Here is a 19558-nt window from a genome sequence, read left to right on the forward strand (position 1 = left end):
AAAATACCGGCTTGCTTTGGCAGTCAACTCCTAGCCAAACCACCGGAAAAGATTTGGGGGTGTTTAGCTAGTGTAAAGACTTGAAAATCAGATCCAAGATGAAGGGAAAAAAATAGAAAAAATAATATTTTTAAAGCTCCCCCAGATCTAGCCCAAAGGAAAACAATTGTTCAGAAAGAATAACAAATAATTCTTCGATCGATCTGATAAAATGGTAGGAGTGGGGGAGGGGAGGGAGGAAAGAAACTGCATACTTAAAAATCAAATCTGAATCCCGTGGAAATAAATTATAATAAATATGATATACTTTTAAAATATATGTGTTCTTAAATAATTGTTTCTATTTTTCTGATTCAGATTTTAAAACGTTTTTTTTCAACTGCTCTAAAGTCATTTACCAAAGATAAATATCGTGCTTCCTTAAATAGTTTTTTTCCTTGATTTTTTTTCTCTATCATTACAATTAAAAGTCCTACAAAATATGCAAATTTATTTACAGAAAAACAGAGCCAGCATCTTTTTTTTAAACATCCCCGTTTTTCAAAATTCCTTGTAAACAGTTTCAGAAATTCTTCAGAGATTGCATTTTTTTTGTAATTTTTTTTTGTGTGTCTGTATTTTTTCCCCCGTACTTTTATGATTTTTTTAAAGGTTTTTCTTTTTTTTAAGATTAAGGTTCTAGGCTAAATCCCCACACCCGCCCTGCCCCTCCCTGCCCCAGTCCTGAAGGATTTAGAACAAATATGGAAGCTATCAAAGCAGAAACTTAAATCGGTGGCTTTTGGCAATGTCTTGTGGAAAATGTCCAGAAAGGAAAATGTTTTTCCTTTCGTCCAATTGCAACTAACTTTGGCCTGGTTGATTTGCAAATTGCAACTAAGTTTGGCCCCATTGATTTTCCTTCTGTCAAGTTGCAACTAACTTTGAATTAGATAGCCGCTGAGTTATCGGTTGGTTCAAGACTTATGAGTGATTAATTATCCACCGATTTCGATACGACTTAGCAGAATGGTTATTGTCAAAAACTTGCCAAATTAAGCCACTTTCTCCTCCTGGCCTGTCCATCAGACACCGCTTCTGACAGCAGTTGATTAGAGCAGGATCGGCTATCAATCTAAACGCTACAAAAAAGTTTTCTACGACATCTTTGTGTGTTTTCTTAGCATTAACGCTAACGCCTATATATATTTTTTTGCTTTTTTTTTGCTTTTTACGTCATCTAATCTTCCCCCTGCCCCGTTATATAAGTATTTAAACTTTTTTTTTTAATTCTGTACAACTATTAGGGGTTTGGGTGGAGGAGGGGGGGGGCTTTTTATAAACAAGCTATCGTTCTACGTCGTATCAGCATTCTTTTCTTCTTCTTCATTCTCCTTAACAAAACACGAAGCCATATTTTTTTTCTTTTCTTCATGTGGCTTCCTCTTCCGCCAGTACTCTCTCCTGAACCTGCCCCTTCGAATCCCCCTCAGTCCATCCCTGTTATAAAGAAAACCATATGAAAGTTTCATAGACTCTAATTAAGGTATATCCAAAGACCTTCGAAAGTATCAAATAACTATTATCTTGCCATTTTTTTTAAAAGCGTCGAAGCAGTTTCAGTTTTTGTTTTGTTATGTTGTGTGTGTGTGTGTGTGTGTGTGTGTGTGTGTGTGTGTTTTACATTATTTCATAGAATTTGCTCTCCAAAGCTGTCTTAGCGGGAACAGCTAAGAGAAAAGGAAAGAACTTCTGAGTAATTTACATACAACTACAAGTCTGCGGTAAAAAGTTATGTCCTTTGGTCCCTATGTAGCTAAGGAATGACAGATAAAGAATGCTTAGTGATGGTTGCCATGGGCGACCATAGCAACCCCATCTGCGATGGCCACAGGCACACGTTCAGCATTTCCAGATTGGGGAAAAGCTATGATGGTTTAGATCAAGTTCACTGTAGAAATCGAAGTAATTCTTTTTTTTTTTCTCCTGCCATGATTTCTTTTCTTTTCCAATGTTCTTGATTTGTTCATCAGTTTTGGTTGTCCACCACAGGTCCTTCCAAGCCAGCCGAAGGCAACTTTCCTCCAAGCAAAGTTTCCAGTCCGATCAACCAGAAAGAGCACGAAAGTTCAAAGTCTTCCACTTGACTGAGATGTTTAAAGGTGTAATCCCACAGTTCTCATTCCTATATATATATTATTTAATATATATATATTTATTTTTTTATATATATATATCTATATTTATATATATTTCTCTAAGGGTGGCCCATCATTCAGCTGACGCCCTAAAAAGAGAGGAAAAAATGTTATTCCTAGCTGGACCAAACCCAAATCGATATATACAGATGTTTGTTTTGTTTTAAAGATAGGGATAGAAGAGAAAGGGAAGAGAAAGTTTCCAAAAAGCATACCTTATAATCAATAAAGAAAAATAAAACACACACACAGATTTAGGAGAACACCTGTTTCCAAGACAATCTTGTTCCCGTTATGGAAACGTCATGCAAATTTAGTTATACTTGCTTTGTTTGTTTGTTTGTTTTTTTTTAAAAAAAAACTTGGATAGTGTGATAGGACCCATCTTCCCTTCAAGATATTTTATTAATATTTTCTAGGAATATCCCAGATAACTGTGAAGAACATCTGGTCATCCCATCTCAAAGGTGTCTCTGGCTTAACAAATAAGAGAAGCAGATTACGAAAGCTACCTAAACAGGATGTTACTTCTGTATTGACTTGGGACCCTAATATTTGTTCAACGTTGTAGCATAAACAACATTTTCTCTATCCTCTTCAAATGAGACCTCTAGGTGTTGGTTTATTGCAGACGTTTGATAAACCGCATTAAGTAACATCATCAGTGCTACTACATTTCATCATCCAGCGCTGATGATGTTATCTAGTTGGACGATGAAATGTCTGCAAGAAAACAAGCAAGCTCAGAGAGAACCAGGGACTCCACATTTCAACCCTGAGTTGCATATATTCTCCTTTATTGTTTTTTATCTTCTCTGCATCTGGGAAGCTGCTGATGCCCCCAAAGAGAGCTGTCCTCAGAAGAATCCTGTGTTGTTCATCCATCACTAAAATATGGGAATTTGGCCCTCTATATTTCTTACATTTTCTATCCGAGAGATGCTTTTTCAAAAAGGCAGTTGGACTTTCTTGGTTTTTTTTCCCTTTGAAAACATTTCGCCTCTCATCCAAGGAGCTTCTTCAGTTCAGAGCTCAGTTGAGTTGGGAATCTCCACAGATATTTCTATATTTTCTGTCTTCTCTCTTCCTTACTGTCAGATTTCTGTACTGGCTCCATACTGGGACCTCCATACTGACCTTAAAAACTACAGGATACTCCTGTGTAGCAAAGGCCCACCCAAGTCTCTGTTGAGACTACAACAGAGAGGAAACCTCTGTCTAAATGTTGACTTTATGTAGGCTTTTCCACAATCAGCCAAGTGTCTGTTAAATCAGATCTTCCTAAATATTCTACAGCCTTGTAGGAACTTCTGAGTTGGAAAAAAAAAATAAAGACTATTGCTGTTACATCCTGCTTGACATTTCAGGACCCTATCAACATACAGGTATTCCTTGCCTTACGACCATTTATTTAGACACCGTTCAGTTACAAGGGCCATTTTTCACACTTACAACCATAGGAGCATCCCCATGGTAACATGGTCAAAATTCAGACACTTGGCAACTGGCATGTACTTATGACTGTTGCAGCATCCCAGAGTCATGTGATCTCCTTTTGCGACAAGCAAAGTCAAGGGGGAAGCAGGATTCACTTAACAACTGTGGGACTGACTTGACAACTGCAGCGATTCACTTAACAGCCGTGGCAAGAAAAGTTGTAAAATGGAACATTCACTTAACAACTATCTCGCTTAGCAAGAACAATTTTGGGGGCTCGATTGTGGTCGTTAAGTCAAGGACTGCCTGTGCTGTGTACCTCTGATTTTGTGTTGTGAAAAATCTGGATCCTGTACGGATCTTGGTACTTGGGACTATAACTGCAATTCCTAAAATGTTTTTTTTTAAAAAATATTTTATGCTACTGTTGAAGGAAAAGTCTTTATCATGGTTCAGTCCAAGCCGGGAATAAACAACATGGCGACTGCTTTAAAAAGAAGGTTGCAGTTTATTGAAAAGGAGAGCCAGACAGAAAGATGGCTCTGGGATAAAAAAAGAGAGAGCACATGTAGGGAGTGGGTTTTTATACCCTCTGGAGTCTTTTGTTTGGAGTTGTTTCCTGTTCCTGTTTGAGGCTATTTCCTGTGTCATGTATTCTGACATGTGTCCCTTTGACATCTGTGAGTTAATCCTATTATGTCCTGTCTTAGAGTTTGGGTGGGGTATGTAGATTTTAGGTGTCTTTGTCTTCTTAATCTTCTAGCTTCAACCTTCCTGAATAGTTTACATCTGCATTTCTACAGAGCTGGTTTCCGTTTGGGGGAGGGAGACTTAGGGCTATTAAGAAAAACTGGGCATGCTTTTCTGCCTCTTTAATATTTCCTTCTCTGGGGGAGGACTGACTTCCCATGCTACATTTTAATCGCTCTCCCTAAGCGCCTAGATTTGTCTCAGGCAAAACAGGCAGCATGCAAGTTTAATAAATAAAATAAATCGGTTGTAAATGTTTTGAGTCCCTCCCGGGCTGTGGTCTCGGGAAGGCCAGCTGCTGATAAAGTATCACAAAAAGAAATGCCTCAAACAGAGTGCTCGAAATGCAAAATGGCTTGGAACAGACTTCCTGTCTCTCCATGCAAGAAAAGCGAAGGTAAAAAAAAAACGTAAGGCTAACGTTTCTTAAATAAAAAGAAAATTTTGAAGCACGATTCCAGCTGAACTTGACATTTGGGGAGAATGTTTAATCGTTATGGATTAGCTCTTATCTCTTCTCGTCTTATAGACTCCGGTGATTTATTATGTCAAGAAAACTTAAGAAAGAAAAAAAAACTACAGAAGCTTCCTTTCTCATGCTTTAGATCAACCATGCTGGCAGGTTTTTTTCTTTTCTTTTCCACACTGTTGATTAAACAAACAGCAAACCATACACAGCAGTTGAAACAATTACGACACCGAAAACAATAAGAATAGAAGAAACTAAAGGAAAAAACAAGAAACAAAAACACTCATCCAGGACCCTTTTTCAGTTGCAACTAAACAAAAAAAAAAAAATATGGACAAGGCCGTTTTAGATTAGAATCAGGTGTTTTTTTTTGTTTTTTGTTTTCCTTTTTAACCTTAAATGGTGTTTTCGGCACCCTTCCCCAAAGCAATGGATTTCTTAAGCGTGATTGTGCTGGCAAACCTTAAAAATTGGAAATTTTTGATAATAAGGCACTTAAGAAGCTCTTTTCTAGCTTGCTTTGGTACTGTAGCTCTTTTCTTTTTGCACACTGCAATTAACTCTGATTGTTTTTTTTCCCTTTGGGGAGAAGGATTAGAACTATTTTAAGGAAGAAAGAAAAGAAGAACGATCAATTGAAAAAGGCCCCCAATTCGTTTAAAAAACACAAGTATTTAGGGTGCAAAAAATATACCAATCATACAGTTCTGTTTCCTGACTTGTTGGAAATTACTCAAACAAGAGACAACCATCCCATTTTTCTGCCCTCCCCCTAAAAGAATTAGAAATTCATTTCACCCCCACCCACCTTTCCAGGTGATCTCTAAAGAAGCATTATAAGTTGCTGAACAAGAAAAAAAAATCAGACCACAAAGAAACCACTGCAAGCACTAAAAAAGGAAACAAATGAATAATAAAGAAAATAAACATGAGCACGGCAATAAAAAACTGTGGCAGCACAGTCAAGAAAGGCACAGGTGATCATGACTTGGCCAATCATTGAACTGATACGACATCCAAGGAAAATAATGTTTCAATCACAGCACCTCCACGAAACTTGACGGCAGGTCATGCAACCAATTCTGAGCTGAGTTACACGGTGCCATCATATCACACTGTCAACTTTGAGTTGAGGTTGTTGAACTTACGGACTGGGGGGGGAGACTCTTTTCTCCACTTTCCTGTCATTAGTTTTTTCCTAGCTCAGCCCGAGACTGTGGTGGATTTGACTGGCTCTTGGTGGTTGGGTTGGAATTTGATTGAATGACAAAAGAAGAAAAGAGTTTTTTTATATAGATATTGATATATTTATATATATTGTCTGGGGGGGGAAGGTGGGGGAGAAAGGGGGAGAGGTGGGAAGGAAGAGAGAGATTTTAAAAAAAATCCAAAACAAAAACAAGAGGGAGGGAAGGAGAGAGAGAGAGAGGGACGGAGAACAAGAAGAATAGGAGGGAGAGGAGGAGGAGGAAGAGGAGAGAAGGAGGAGAGGGAGAGGGGGAGGAGGAGGAGGAAAAAGAAAGAAAGAAGGAGAAGATGAGAAAATAGAGGAGGAGGAAAGGAGGGAGGAGGAGAGAAGGAGGAGAGGGAGGGAAAGGAGAAGGAGGGAGGAGGAAGGAGAAGGAGAAAGGAGAAAGAAGGAGAAGATGAGAGGGAGAGGGGAAGGAGAAGAAAATGGAGGAGGAAAGGAGGGAGAAGAAGGAGGAGGAGAGAAGGAGGAGAGGGAGAGGGAAAGGAGAAGGAGGGAAGAGGAAGGAGAAAGAGAAAGGAGAAGATGAGAGGGAGAGGGGAAGGAGGAGGAGGAAAGAAGGGAGAAGAAGGAGGAGAGGGAGGGAAAGGAGAAGGAGGGAAGAGGAAGGAGAAAGAGAAAGGAGAAAGAAGAAGATGAGGGAGAGGGGAAGGAGGAGGAGGAGGAAAGGAGGAGAGGGAGAGGGAAAGGAGAAGGAGTGAAAAAGAAGGAGAAAGAAAAAGGAGAAGATGAGAGGGAGAAGGGAAGGAGGAAAGGAGGGTGAAGGAGGAGAGGGAAAGGGAAAGGAGAAGGAGAAAGGAAAAAATGAGAGAGAGAGGGAAAGGAGAAGGATGGGAAGGAGAGGAAGAGGGAAAGGAGAAGGATGGGAAGGAGAGGGGAAGGAGAAGGAAATGGAGATGGAGGAAGAGGAGGAGAAGTCACTAAAATACAGCATTGTTACAAAAAGCTGTAATGAGCACACAACCAAACGAAGAGAAAACAAAAAAACAAACAACCAAAACCAAAACCAAAACCAAGAAACGGAAACGAAAAGGAAAAGGAAGAAATCAAAAGGAATGGAGGAAGCCTAGCCAAAGACACTCTTAACACAAAAGACACAATTCATGTGGACACATAAAAACAGCGACCATTAACACAACCATGTTGTGGCAGCTGAGAGAAGCACGCATTCAATGGATGGCGGCAGACGTGGACAATCTGGTTTGCAAAGTCTGGGAAAATGGCTTGGCTGCCATTTTGGGAGCTTGGACTTCAAAACAAACTTTTCCCGGTCAGGCCTACATCTCCAGATCTGAACTGGAGGTGGTACCTGTGCCTAAACAGGGGTCGCTTGCTCCAAACCTTTCAGTCCTTCTTGGAAAGGACCTTGGAGGAAGCTTAGACTTAAGACCTGTTTTGTCCAAAGAGGTCAAGAACCCCAAAACAGTCTGGACTAGATCAGATGCTTCCTCCTTGAAGTACAAATTGTACAGAAATGATGTTTTGTTGTGCAAATTGTGTGAATGCCGGCTACTTTTGAAGTCCCAGTTCCATGCAGAGGTCTATGAAGTGAGCAACCTTTTAAGTAGCTTCCTCAAATCTAGAACCTCTTCGGTTCTCCTTGAATTCTCTTCTTTTTTAGAGGGAACTTCATTTTTTTGTTCCTCTTGAGAACACAGTCAGTGAGGCGCATATTCCTCAATCAAGCTTTAGGCCAGGGGTCTTCAAACTTGGCCCTTTGATGACTTGTGGACTTCAACTCCCAGAATTCTGGGAGTTGAAGTCCACAAGTCATCAAAGGGCTCAGTCTGAAGACCCCTGGTCTGGATCCAAGCCTACAATTTCATCAAAATGGCCGACTGAGGAATTCTGGGACTTGAAGTCCACCAGTCATAAAAGGGCCAAGTTTGAAGACCCCTGCTTTAGGCTTTTGGGGAGCACAAAGCCACGAGTTGTGAAAAAGAGACAAAACCCGATAAATGTTTCTTTTCCATCCCCTCTCGAGCAAGCGAGGAGACACACCACATTGTGAAGGTGGGAAGCGTTAGAAAATGCCTCAGCACTGAAAACGTAAAATTGATTCACCCGTTTTAAAGCGTCTACAAAACACAGCAGAGGCCACAAGAGAAGCAATGTCTCATACACAACTCCCTTTCCGTAGGGAGTTCCTGTATGTAGAGAACGGCATTCATGTTAGCAAAAAGAAGAAAAAAAGGAAAGAAAGAAAAAGGAAGAGAGAAAAGAAATCAAAGTATCACCGTGAAGGGTTGAGAGAGTTGCTGTGACATAAGCTTTTGGGAGGAAGGGTAATCCAATTGATCAGCTGCGTGGAATATTCTAGAAAAATGTATGAACTAAGAAGAATAAATTCAGATTAAAAAATCTTTTTTGTTGTTTATCATCTCTCTCTCTCTCTCTCTCTCTCTCTCTCTCTCTCTCTCTGTCTATCAACCTATCTCTGACATTATCTCTCATCTACAATGTCTCTGCCATTATCTACTTCTATTTTATATCTATCTATCTATCTATCTATCTATCTATCTATCTATCTATCTATCTATCATCTATCAATTATATCTATCTATCTATCTATCTATCTATCCATCCATCCATCCATCCATCCATCCATCCATCTATCTATCTATATCTATCTAATCTTATATCATCTATCTATCTATCATCTATCTATCTATCTATTATCTATCTATCTATCTATCTATCTATCTATCTATCTAATCTTATATCATCTCTCTCTATCTATCTATTCTTATATCATCTATCTGTCTATCTATCTTTATATCTATCATCTATCAATCATTATATCTATCTATCTATCTATCATCTATCAATTATATCTATCTATCTATCTATCTATCTATCTATCTATCTATCTATCTATCTATCCATCCATCCATCCATCCATCCATCCATCCATCTATCTATCTATATCTATCTAATCTTATATCATCTATCTATCTATCATCTATCTATCTATTATCTATCTATCTATCTATCTATCTATCTAATCTTATATCATCTCTCTCTATCTATCTATTCTTATATCATCTATCTGTCTATCTATCTTTATATCTATCATCTATCAATCATTATATCTATCTATCTATCTATCTATCTATCTATCTGTCGATCTATCTATCTAATCTTATATCATCTATCTATCTATCTATCTATCTATCTATCTATCTATCTAATCTTATATTATCTATCTATCTATCTATCTATCTATCTATCTATCTATCTATCTAATCTTATATCATCTCTCTCTCTATCTCTATTTCTCTATCTAATATCATCTATCTATCTATCTATCTATCTATCTATCTATCTATCTATCTAATATTTATTATCTATCATCTATTTCTATCATTATCCATCTCTCTCTCATCATCATCTCTATCTACCTAATCATTGTCTCTCTATGCTTATATTTTTACCTATTATTCATCAATTGTATAGCTATCAAGTATCTACCTATATCTCTGTCTATCATTTCACTCACTCACCTGTCTGACATGGTCAGTGCCCAGGATAACAGGAGGATGGCCTTTGAATTTACAAAGAACTCAGAATTCACTCAGAGAAGACCTTCCTCACTTCAGGTCTTTGGACATTTACATGGCATGACATTCAGTGAGCCTCTCCCAAAAGTTTTAAATGATGATGACTTCACTGTGTCAGTTACTGATTTAGCCCAGGCTGACCAGCTGCAAAGGAAAAACATAATCTCTCCTTCCTTCCTTCCTTCCTTCCTTCCTTCCTTCCTTCCTTCCTTCCTTCCTTCCTTCCTTCCTTCCTTCCTTCCTTCCTTCCTCCCTCCCTCCCTCCCTCCCTCCCTCCCCCCTCCCTCCCTCCCTCCCTCCCTCCCTCTTTCTTTCTTTCTTTCTTTCTTTCTTTCTTTCTTTCCTTTTCTTTCTTTTTCCTTTTTCTCCTCTGTTTCTCTCACCTTTCTCTCTCCCTCTCCCACTCTTTTTCTCTCCTTCCTCCCTCCCTCCCTCCCTCCCTCTCTCTCCTTGTGAATATTTTACTTTTGCTGCTTAGCCTAGTGTACAAATCAAGCACATTTGGTAAGATTATGTTTCAATATATTCAGTAATATTAGTCCTATTGGCATCAATGCAGATGTACCTATTCAACACACTTTATCTAATAGTTTTTCCAATGAAGAAGCTAAACTCTTTTTTCCATAAAGCAAAACCCCTATGCAGAAAAGCTCAGACATGTTAAGAAAAACCACATCAACTTCCCAACGTGACTCTTGTTCATGATCCTTAGATACTCATCAAGGTGGACATCAACAGTAGTCCATCACCTTTACTTTCTTTTTTTAAATTTTTTTTTTTTAACCAACAAAACAAAACAAAACATAACACACATACACACACAGTATATACTCCTCCCCCCCTTTTTTAACAGCGATTACGTAACGGTAATCTTATTTACATTCCCCCCCTTATTCTTCTTTAGAATATTTGTCCTTATTGCCCTGTTGTTTCTTATTTACATTTTTCTTCCTTCATACTCCTTACTAAGAATAATTCATATTATTATTATACATTATTATACACATATTTTCACTTTTGATCTTTCCATATTTATTCTCCTCTATTATTTCTAGTCTCCAACCAGTCACACCACTTGTTCCATGCTATATAGTACTCTGTGTCTTCCTTTTCTTTTATCTCTTTTGTTAATTTGTCCATCTCAGCACAGTCCAGGATTTTTCTTATCACTTCTTCCTCTGATGGTATATTCTCATTTTTCCAGCACTGTGCATATGCTATTCTTGCCACCGTTATTATATGTAAAATTAAGTACCATATTTCTTTACTATATTTTCTGTTTAAAATACCCAGCAAAAAGATCTCTGGTTTCCAGTCTATGGGTTGGTCTGTTATTTCTTCGATCCATCTTCTTATTGTAGTCCAGTATTTTTTCGCAGCTGGGCATGTCCACCATAAATGATAATATGTTCCATGTATTTTTTTACATTTCCAGCATGTTGGCGAATTGTTCTGGAACATCTTGGCAAGCTTTGCTGGTGGAAGATGCCATCTGTAAAACATCTTCAACTGGTTTTCCTTGAATGCCGCCGACATAGTCAATTTTATGTTTATTTCCCATATTTTTTCCCATTTCTCCAATTCTATATTATATCCAAAAATTTTTGCCCATCTAATCATTGTGTCTTTGACAACCTCGTCTTCCATTTTATATCTCAATAGGTATTTGTATAAATTGCTAATTAATTTTATTTCTGTTCCATGTATAATTTTATCCAATTCTTGCGGTTCTTTTTGTATTTCATATAATTTTTTGTCCTCTGTATATTTAGATTGAATTTGTGTAAATGTCCACCAGTCAATCTCTCTGCCAATATCTTGTTCCAATTCTTGTTTTGTTTTCAGATTTCCCTGTTCATTTACTAATTCCTTTTATCTAATTATCTTATTTATATCCAGTAGGTTTGGGTATTTCAGAGCTTCTGTTGGGGATAACCACATTGGAATTCTTATATAATGTTTTTGTTTTATTTTTTCCCCAAGTCTGTAGCAATGCATTCCTAACTATGTGTCTTTGAAAGTATCTGTGTATGTTATGTTTTTCGTCCCGTAGGAATGTATGCCACCCTGCTTGCAAGTCATGTCCTTCTATTGTTAAAACTCTAGTAATTTTCAAATCCATCCAATCTTTTAGCCAAGTTAAGCTTGATGCTTGGTAGTATATTTCCCACTCTGGTAACGCCAATCCCCCTTTATCTTTCATATCTTGCAAGAGTTTTAATTTAATCCTGGGTTTTTTCCTTTGCCATATAAATTTAGTGACCAATTTATTTAATTCTTGAAAGAATGTTTTCCCTAATTTTATTGGAATAACCTGGAACAAAGATAATATTTTTGGCAATGCATTCATTTTGACTGTAGCGGTCCTCCCTAAAAATGAAATTTGCAAATTTTCCCAATTTTCTAAATGTTTTTTTATCTGGTGTAATATTTTATCATAATTGTCCTCCTTAATCGAGGAACATTTCGCTATAAGCCAGATCCCTAAATATTTTATTTTCTTGGTTATACTTATCTTTGTTTTATCTTCCAGTTCACTTTCCTATGCCTTTGTAAGATTTTTTGTTATTAATTTGGATTTATTCTTATTAATCTTAAGTACAGCTACCTCACCAAATTCTTCTATTTTTTGAATCAATTTAACGCCAGTTTCTAATGGATCTTCCAAAATAAATACCAAATCATCAGCGAAAGCCTGGACCTTATTTTCTTCCTTCTTAATTTTTAAACCCTTTATTTCTTGGTCCTCTCTGATTTTTGTAAGGAGTATTTCGAATGATAAAATAAATAAAAGAGGGGAAAGTGGGCATCCTTGTCTTACTCCTTTGGTTATATTTTATTTATTTATTTATTTATTTATTTATTTATGAGACTTATATACCGCTTTAAGTGCGAGCACTCTCTAAGCAGTGTACACCAGTAAGCAATGTATATATATTTATATTGCCCCCAACAATCTGGGTCCTCATTTTACCTACCTTGGAAGGATGGAAGGCTGAGTCAACCTTGAGCCGGTGAGATTTGAACTGCTGACCTGCTGAACACAGTCAGCTAAAGTGGCCTGCAGTACTGCACTCTAACTGCTACGCCACCTCGGCTCAATTTTTTCTGTCATTTCCTCATTTATAATTACCCTAGCTGTTTGTTTAGTATATATTTTCTCAACCATCTTTCCAAATTTTGTCCCAAAATCCATATAGTACAATTATATCACTTTTACTTTCTAACCCACCCCCAGCGGTCCTATGGATTGAAGAACCAACCATGTACATAAAGAGGGCATTATAGATTGTGCTTGGCTACACAATTTAGCAGTTTCGCATCTCTATAAGAAATAATAGAAATAATCATATAGGAAAAACGTCTAAAAGGTTATACGTGGACCAAATGTTTGGGACATTTACTACTGGATTTTCCGTCTCAGATTCCTGTGTCATATTTAGCAAGAGGAAAGTAAAGTATTGTTTCTTCTGTATCTGACATCATCCATACTTAAGCACTTATGAGGGCCTTAGTCACATCCAATCTAAAAGAATTTAACAAAATAATAGAGCTGGAAGGGACCTTGGAGGTCTTCTAGTCCAGTGTTTCTCAACCTTGACCATTTTAAGGCATGTGGACTTCAACTCCCAGAATTCCACAGCCAGCATTGCTGGCTGTGGAATTCTGGGAGTTGAAGTCCACTTGCCTTAAAATGGTCAAGGTTGAGAAACACTGTTCTAGTCCATTCCCTTGCTCAAACAGGACACCCGCCTATACCATATCAGACAAATGGTCTCTTAAGGAAAACCTCCTTAAACCTCCATTTCTGGATGGAAGCCATTCCACTGATTAATAACAGAATTGGAAGGGAGGTCTTAGAGGCTCAGCTTGGAAACCTCTCCCTTTCCCCTCAGCATGGCCGGCTCAGGAATTCTGGGAGTTGAAGTCCACGAGTCATAAAAGAGCCAAGGTTGCCTGCCCCTGATATAGTGAAAGCTCTGTGTCAGCGCTGTGACAATTAAGACAACTGTAGCAATTTTACCTTTTGCTTTCATTGTGCTTCTTCCTGCTTTTCAAGGATTTTAGTTGTAGAATGGGGTGGTGGAGGGGAATGTTTGAGCATTTTCAGTTAGCCATAATGATTGCAGCTGTGTGTGAACTCAAGACCTGTGTTAGATAAAGTTTTGGCTGGCTGAGAAGTTGGAAGAGCCCGTGTTGTGGATTAATTGGTGAATGTGATTTATGACAGCCTTTCTGGGGTGTGAATTGCACCTTGTTACTTTGTATCTGGGGGAGGGAACTTTAGTCTTGGGTTCAACTATGTAAGTGCCCATACTTTGTTTCCTAAATAAAATGTTCTTTAAGGAAGGAATCTTTGCCTTGAAGTTCTTTTAATTGGTTTCATCTATCGGAAGCATGGCATTAACCCAAGACTAAAGTTCCCTCCCCCAGGTACAAAGTAACAAGTTGCAATTCCCATCCCATAAAGGCTGTTTTCCCAGTAGTAATATATAGTTACTTTCCTCCTGGGGAGAAAAACTATGGCAAATCTAGACAGCATACTAAAAAGCAGAGACATCACCCTGCCAACAAAAGTATGTATCGTCAAGGCCATAGTTTTCCCAGTTGCAATGTATGGCTGTGAAAGTTGGACCATAAGAAAGGCTGAGCGCCAAAGAATTGAGGCCTTTGAACTCTGGTGCTGGAGAAGACTCCTGCGAGTCCCCTGGACTGCAAGGTGATCAAACCGGTCAGTCCTAGAGGATATCAACCCTGACTGCTCTTTAGAAGGCCAGATCCTGAAGTTGAAACTCAAGTACTTTGGCCACCTAATGAGAAGGAAAGACTCACTGGAGAAGAGCCTAATGCTGGGAAAGATGGAGGGCAATAGAAGAAGGGGACGACAGAGAAGGAGGTGGCTGATGGAGTCCCTGAAGCAGGAGGCGTGAGCTTCAATGGACTCCAGAAGATGGTAGAGGACAGGAAGGCCTGAAGGAACGTTGTCCATGGGGTCTCGATAGGTCTTCACAACTAACAACAATAATATATAGTTGTGAGAGTTGGACCATGAGGAAGGCTGAGCGCCAAAGGACTGATGCTCTTGAATTGTGGGGCTGTAGAAGACTCTTGGCAGCCCTTTGGACTGCAAGGACATCCAATCAGTCAACCCTAAAGAAACTCAATCCTGGCTGTCCTTTGGAAGGACAGATCCTGAAGCTGATGTACAAATGCTTTGGCCACCCAATGAGAGGAGCCCTTGGAAAAGATCCTGATGTTGTGAAACTCCATTTGGTGTTATAACAGAACTGAGAACAGTGACTTATGACCGTTTGTCCCAAGTATATCTGTTGCAGCATCCCCGTGGGGACATGATCAGAATTCAGATGCTTGGTAACCTGACTCATATTTATGACCGTTGCAGTGTCCTGGGATCATGTGATCCCCTTTTGGGATGTTCTGAGAAGCAAAACCAATGGGGGAGCCAGATTTACTTAACCACGTGTGACTAATTTAACTGCAGCGATTGACTTAACAAATGTGGCAGGAAAGGTCTTAAAAGGGGGCAAAATCCACTTGACCACGGTCTCACCTGGAAAGAGAATTTTTGCGTTCAGTTGTGGTCATTGTAACTCCAGGTAAGTTGTACTCGAGGACTATCTGTATTAGAAGAATGAGAAAGAAAGGAGGACTCTTTGAAAAAGATCCTGATGAATTTCACCATTGAAATTCAATGGTGAAAAAAGTAAAGTTCTACACTTAAGCAAGTAAAACCAAATGTACAGGTATAGTATAGGGGGTACCTTGCTCAATAGTAGTAATTGTGAGAGGGACCTCGGAGTCCTAATGGACAATCACTTAGATATGAGCCAGCCGTGACTGCAGCTGCCAAAAAGGCCAACACAGTGCTAGGCTGCATTAACAGAGGGATAGAATCAAGATCACGTGAAGTATTAATACCACTTTACAATGCCTTGGTAAGGCCACACTTGGAATACTGCATCCAGTTTTGGTCACCACGATGTAAAAAAGATGTTGAGACTCTAGAAAGAGTACAGAGAAGAGCAACAAAGATGATTAGGGGACTGGAGGCTAAACATATAAGGAACGGTTGCTAGAATTGGGTATGTCTAGTTTAACGAAGAGAAGGACAAGGGGGGACATGATAGCAGTATTCCAATATCTCAGGGGCTGCCATACAGAAGAGGGAATTAAGCTATTTTCCAAAGCACCTGAAGGCAGGACAAGAAGCAACGGGTGGAAACTAATCAAGGAGAGAAGCAACCTAGAACTAAGGAGAAACTTCCTGACAGTGAGAACAATTAACCAGTGGAACAACCTGCTTCCAGAAGCGGTGAATGCTCCAACACTGGAAGTTTTTAAGAAGAGACTGGACAGCCATTTGTCCGAAATGGTATAGGGTTTCCTGCCTGAGCGGGGGGTTGGACTAGATGACCTCCAAGGTCCCTTCCAACTTTATTATTATTATTATTATTATTATTATTATTATTATTATTATTATTATTATATTATTATTATTATTATTATTATTATTATTAAGACTGAAGGCAAAAAGAGAAGGGATGAGAGAGGATGAGATGGGTAGATGGGGTCATCAATGCAACGAACATGAATTTGGGCAAACTCCAGGAGACAGTGGAGGACAGGAGGTCCTGGTGTGCTGTGGTCCATGGTGTTGTAAAGAGTCAGACATGACTTAGTGACTGAACAACAAACAACAAACAGTGTTGTCAGTGCCCAGATTTGCTAAGTGCCATCTAAGAATTTGTTGGAATGGCACAACGTTTGTGCTGAGAACAACAGCCAGTGTAGGTCATAATCTTTCAATATCAATTGAAGATGATAGCATTAACTTTGTTAGTGTTGTTATTAGCGTTATTTGCCTGCAGCTTCAAATTGTCTTCAAGCCACGAGGCACAATTAACTCAAAATATTTTTGATTCATTTTTAATTTCACTGAAGCTAGGATGTCCCGCCAGCTCAAAAGAATTAGGTGAAAATTAGTGTCCCTGTACAGCTGAGACAAACTGAGGCCTCTGATTGCTCCAAACACTTTCAATACTTATTAATTATTCAACTTTTATTACTTTCCTTCCCCCGCACTTTTTTTTTAAAAAAAATCTAAAACTCCCATTTTAGATGCTTGAAACTGAATTATTGCCTCAGTGAAACTTGGATTTTTATAGCGGAAATAAATATGAGCACATCTCTTAGAATTAAAAGGAAGCCACTGGTATAAACACAAATCCGTATTTATTCCTTTGCTGTAGGGTAGACACCCATGTAAGTATCTGTCCTGTTTATCAAACTGGCTATAAATAAATGTTAATTAATTACTGGATGTTGTTAAATTCAGACTGCTTAAAAAAAGAAAAGAACATAACACTCATATCAGAATAAACGTAACTGAACAACAAAAAACACAGTCACAAACCAACATGGTTCTCTCTGACTCTTCCTTGTGAACCTGGTTGGGGGGAAAATTCATAACCTTAACCTTAACCCTAACCTTCTGTCAAGCACAAAGAGTTAAGTTCTAATTAAATTGAAGTTAGATAAATCTAGACAGCATACTAAAAAGCAGAGACATCACCCTGCCAACAAAAGTACTTGTGGTCAAGGCCATGGTTTTCCCACTTGCAACCTATGGTTGTGAAAGTTGGACCATAAGAAAGGCTGAGCACCAAAGAATGGAGGCCTTTGAACTATAGTGCTGGAGAAGACTCCTGCAAGTCCCCTGGACAGCAAGGCGATCCAACCAGTCAGTCCTAGAGGAGATCAACCCCGACTATTCTCCAGATCCTGAAGTTGAAACTCAAGTCCTTTGGCCACCTAATGAGAAGGAAGGACTCACTGGAGAAGAGCCTGATGCTGGGAAAGATTGAGGGCAAGAGAAGAACGGGATGAAAGAGAATGAAGTGGCTGGATGGAATCACTGAAGCAGGAGGCGTGAGCTTCAATGGACTCCAGAAGATGGTAGAGGACAGGAAGGCCTGGAGGAATGTTGTCCATGGGGTCATGATGGGTCGGACACGACTTCACAACTAACAACAACAACAACAACAACAAAGAGTTAATGGAATTCAAGAGGGCTTGAACCTAGACTGCTTGTGGGAACATAATGATTCCAGATTGATTCCCCTCTTGACTCCACCCCCAGCTCTGCCTCGCCTTCTACATCTCCTTCTTTTCTAGTACGGCTTATACAGAGGTTAGGATCAACCCCAATGGCATTGAAAAAAAAGTGACCATTGCAGCCTCCCCATGGTCACATGATCAAAATTCAGACGCTTGGCAACTGACTCATATTTATGACAGCTGCACCGTCCTGGGCTCATGCAATCCCTTTTTTGCGAACTTCCGGCATGCAAAGTCAACCAGGAAGCCAGCTTCACTTCAGGAACCATGTCACTAACTTATCAACCGACGTTGTTTTCTTAACGGCTGCTAGGAGAAAGGTTGTAAAACGGGGCAAAACTGACTTAACAACTTTCTCACTTATCCATAGAAATTTTGGGCTCTCTAATCTCTTTTGGTCCTTTTGATTCTTCTACACACCAGCTGGAGAAGCCAACTGGCAGGTAAGGGGTGCCGTGTGCAATTCACTCATAAACAGCCCGGGGATCAATAAAATGGATATAAATTGCAGGTGGGCAGGAGGTGTGTTGGTGTCTGCAAAGGAAAGAGAGAGGCCTGATTGAAGAGTAATGGAAGGGAAAGAAAGATTGCATTACGGCTAAGATGCCCTTAACAGGTAAAGGTGACTGAATGCTCCTGTAATCAATACCAAAATCTTATGAGGTCCAAGGTCTTCCTGCTTCTCCTTTTTTTCCCCTTTCCAATTGGTTCCATCCAGATGTATGGAATTTGAGGACTGCTTGTACATGGAGTAAAAATAACTTCCCTGGCTGGAAAATGTGTCAGAAATAACAGAATAACAGAGTTGGAAAGGGACCTTGGAGGTCTTCTAGTCCACCCTCTGCTCAAGCAGGAGACCTTGTATAAGTTCTGACAAATGGTTGTCCGATTTCTTATTAAAAAAAACCTCCAGTGTTGGAGCAACCACAACTTTTGTAGGCAAGTGGTTCCACTGATTAATTGTTCTGTCAGGAAATTTCTCCTTAGTTCTAGCTTGCTTCAGTCCTTCATTAGTTTCCGTCCATTGTTTCTTGTCTTGCCTTCAGGCACTTTGGAGAGTAGCTTGACCCCCCTCTATTTTGTGGCATCTCCTCAGATAGTGGGAGACTGCTGTAATGTCAGCCCTAATCCTTCTTTTCTCTAGACTAACCACACCCAATTCCAGCAACCATTCTTGATATGTTTTAGTCTCTAGGCCTTTAATCCTCGTTAGTTGCTTTTCTTTCCACTTTTTCCAACATCTTTTTTGTAAGGTGGTGACCAAAACTGGATGCAGTATTCCAGGTGTGGTCTTACTAAAGCTTTGTAAAGCGGTACTAATACTTTGCGTGATCTTGATTCTGTGCCTCTGTTTATACAACCCAGGATTGTATTTGCTTTTTTGGCTGCTGCTGCACACGGCTGGCTCATGTTTAAATTATCGTCCACTAGGACGCCAAGGTCCCTCTCGCAGTTACTGTTTTTTGAGCCAGGTTTCACCTCATCTGTATGGTAGCTTTGTTTGTTTTTTCTGGCCTGAGTGTAAAATCCATCTCCGTTGACCCCACTATCCATGCTTGTGAGGCTCATCTTCCATCGTCAACATTTAAGTCCTCAGCTTGGACCTTCTATCCCTGGAGAAACATCTCTTTGCTCGTCCTAACTTTCAGTTTCTGAATTCTGCTGTAGATCGAGAAAAAGAGCTTTTTTTTTTTTTTATATCTTTTTCTGGCAGATTTTGAGAAACGAGAGCATCGTCTGCCGGCTCGGCATTTTGATGGATTCGACCTCAGCCAGA

At 39.3% G+C, this 19558-nt stretch overlaps 1 protein-coding gene across 1 annotated transcript in view; it reads right to left on the bottom strand.

The window, feature by feature from the left end:
* Window positions 1-716: 716 nt before the first annotated feature.
* The window catches only part of CELF4 (CUGBP Elav-like family member 4), an 87558-nt gene continuing 68716 nt past the window's right edge, over window positions 717-19558 (bottom strand). Inside the window, 1 exon segment of the mRNA XM_039318729.1 lies at window positions 717-2266. The gene's annotated coding sequence lies outside the window, so the exon portion shown is untranslated.

This window comes from Crotalus tigris, unplaced genomic scaffold, assembly GCF_016545835.1.
Source record: "Crotalus tigris isolate CLP2741 ecotype Arizona unplaced genomic scaffold, ASM1654583v1 scf7180000021486.375087, whole genome shotgun sequence".
NCBI classification, from domain to species: domain Eukaryota; kingdom Metazoa; phylum Chordata; class Lepidosauria; order Squamata; family Viperidae; genus Crotalus; species Crotalus tigris.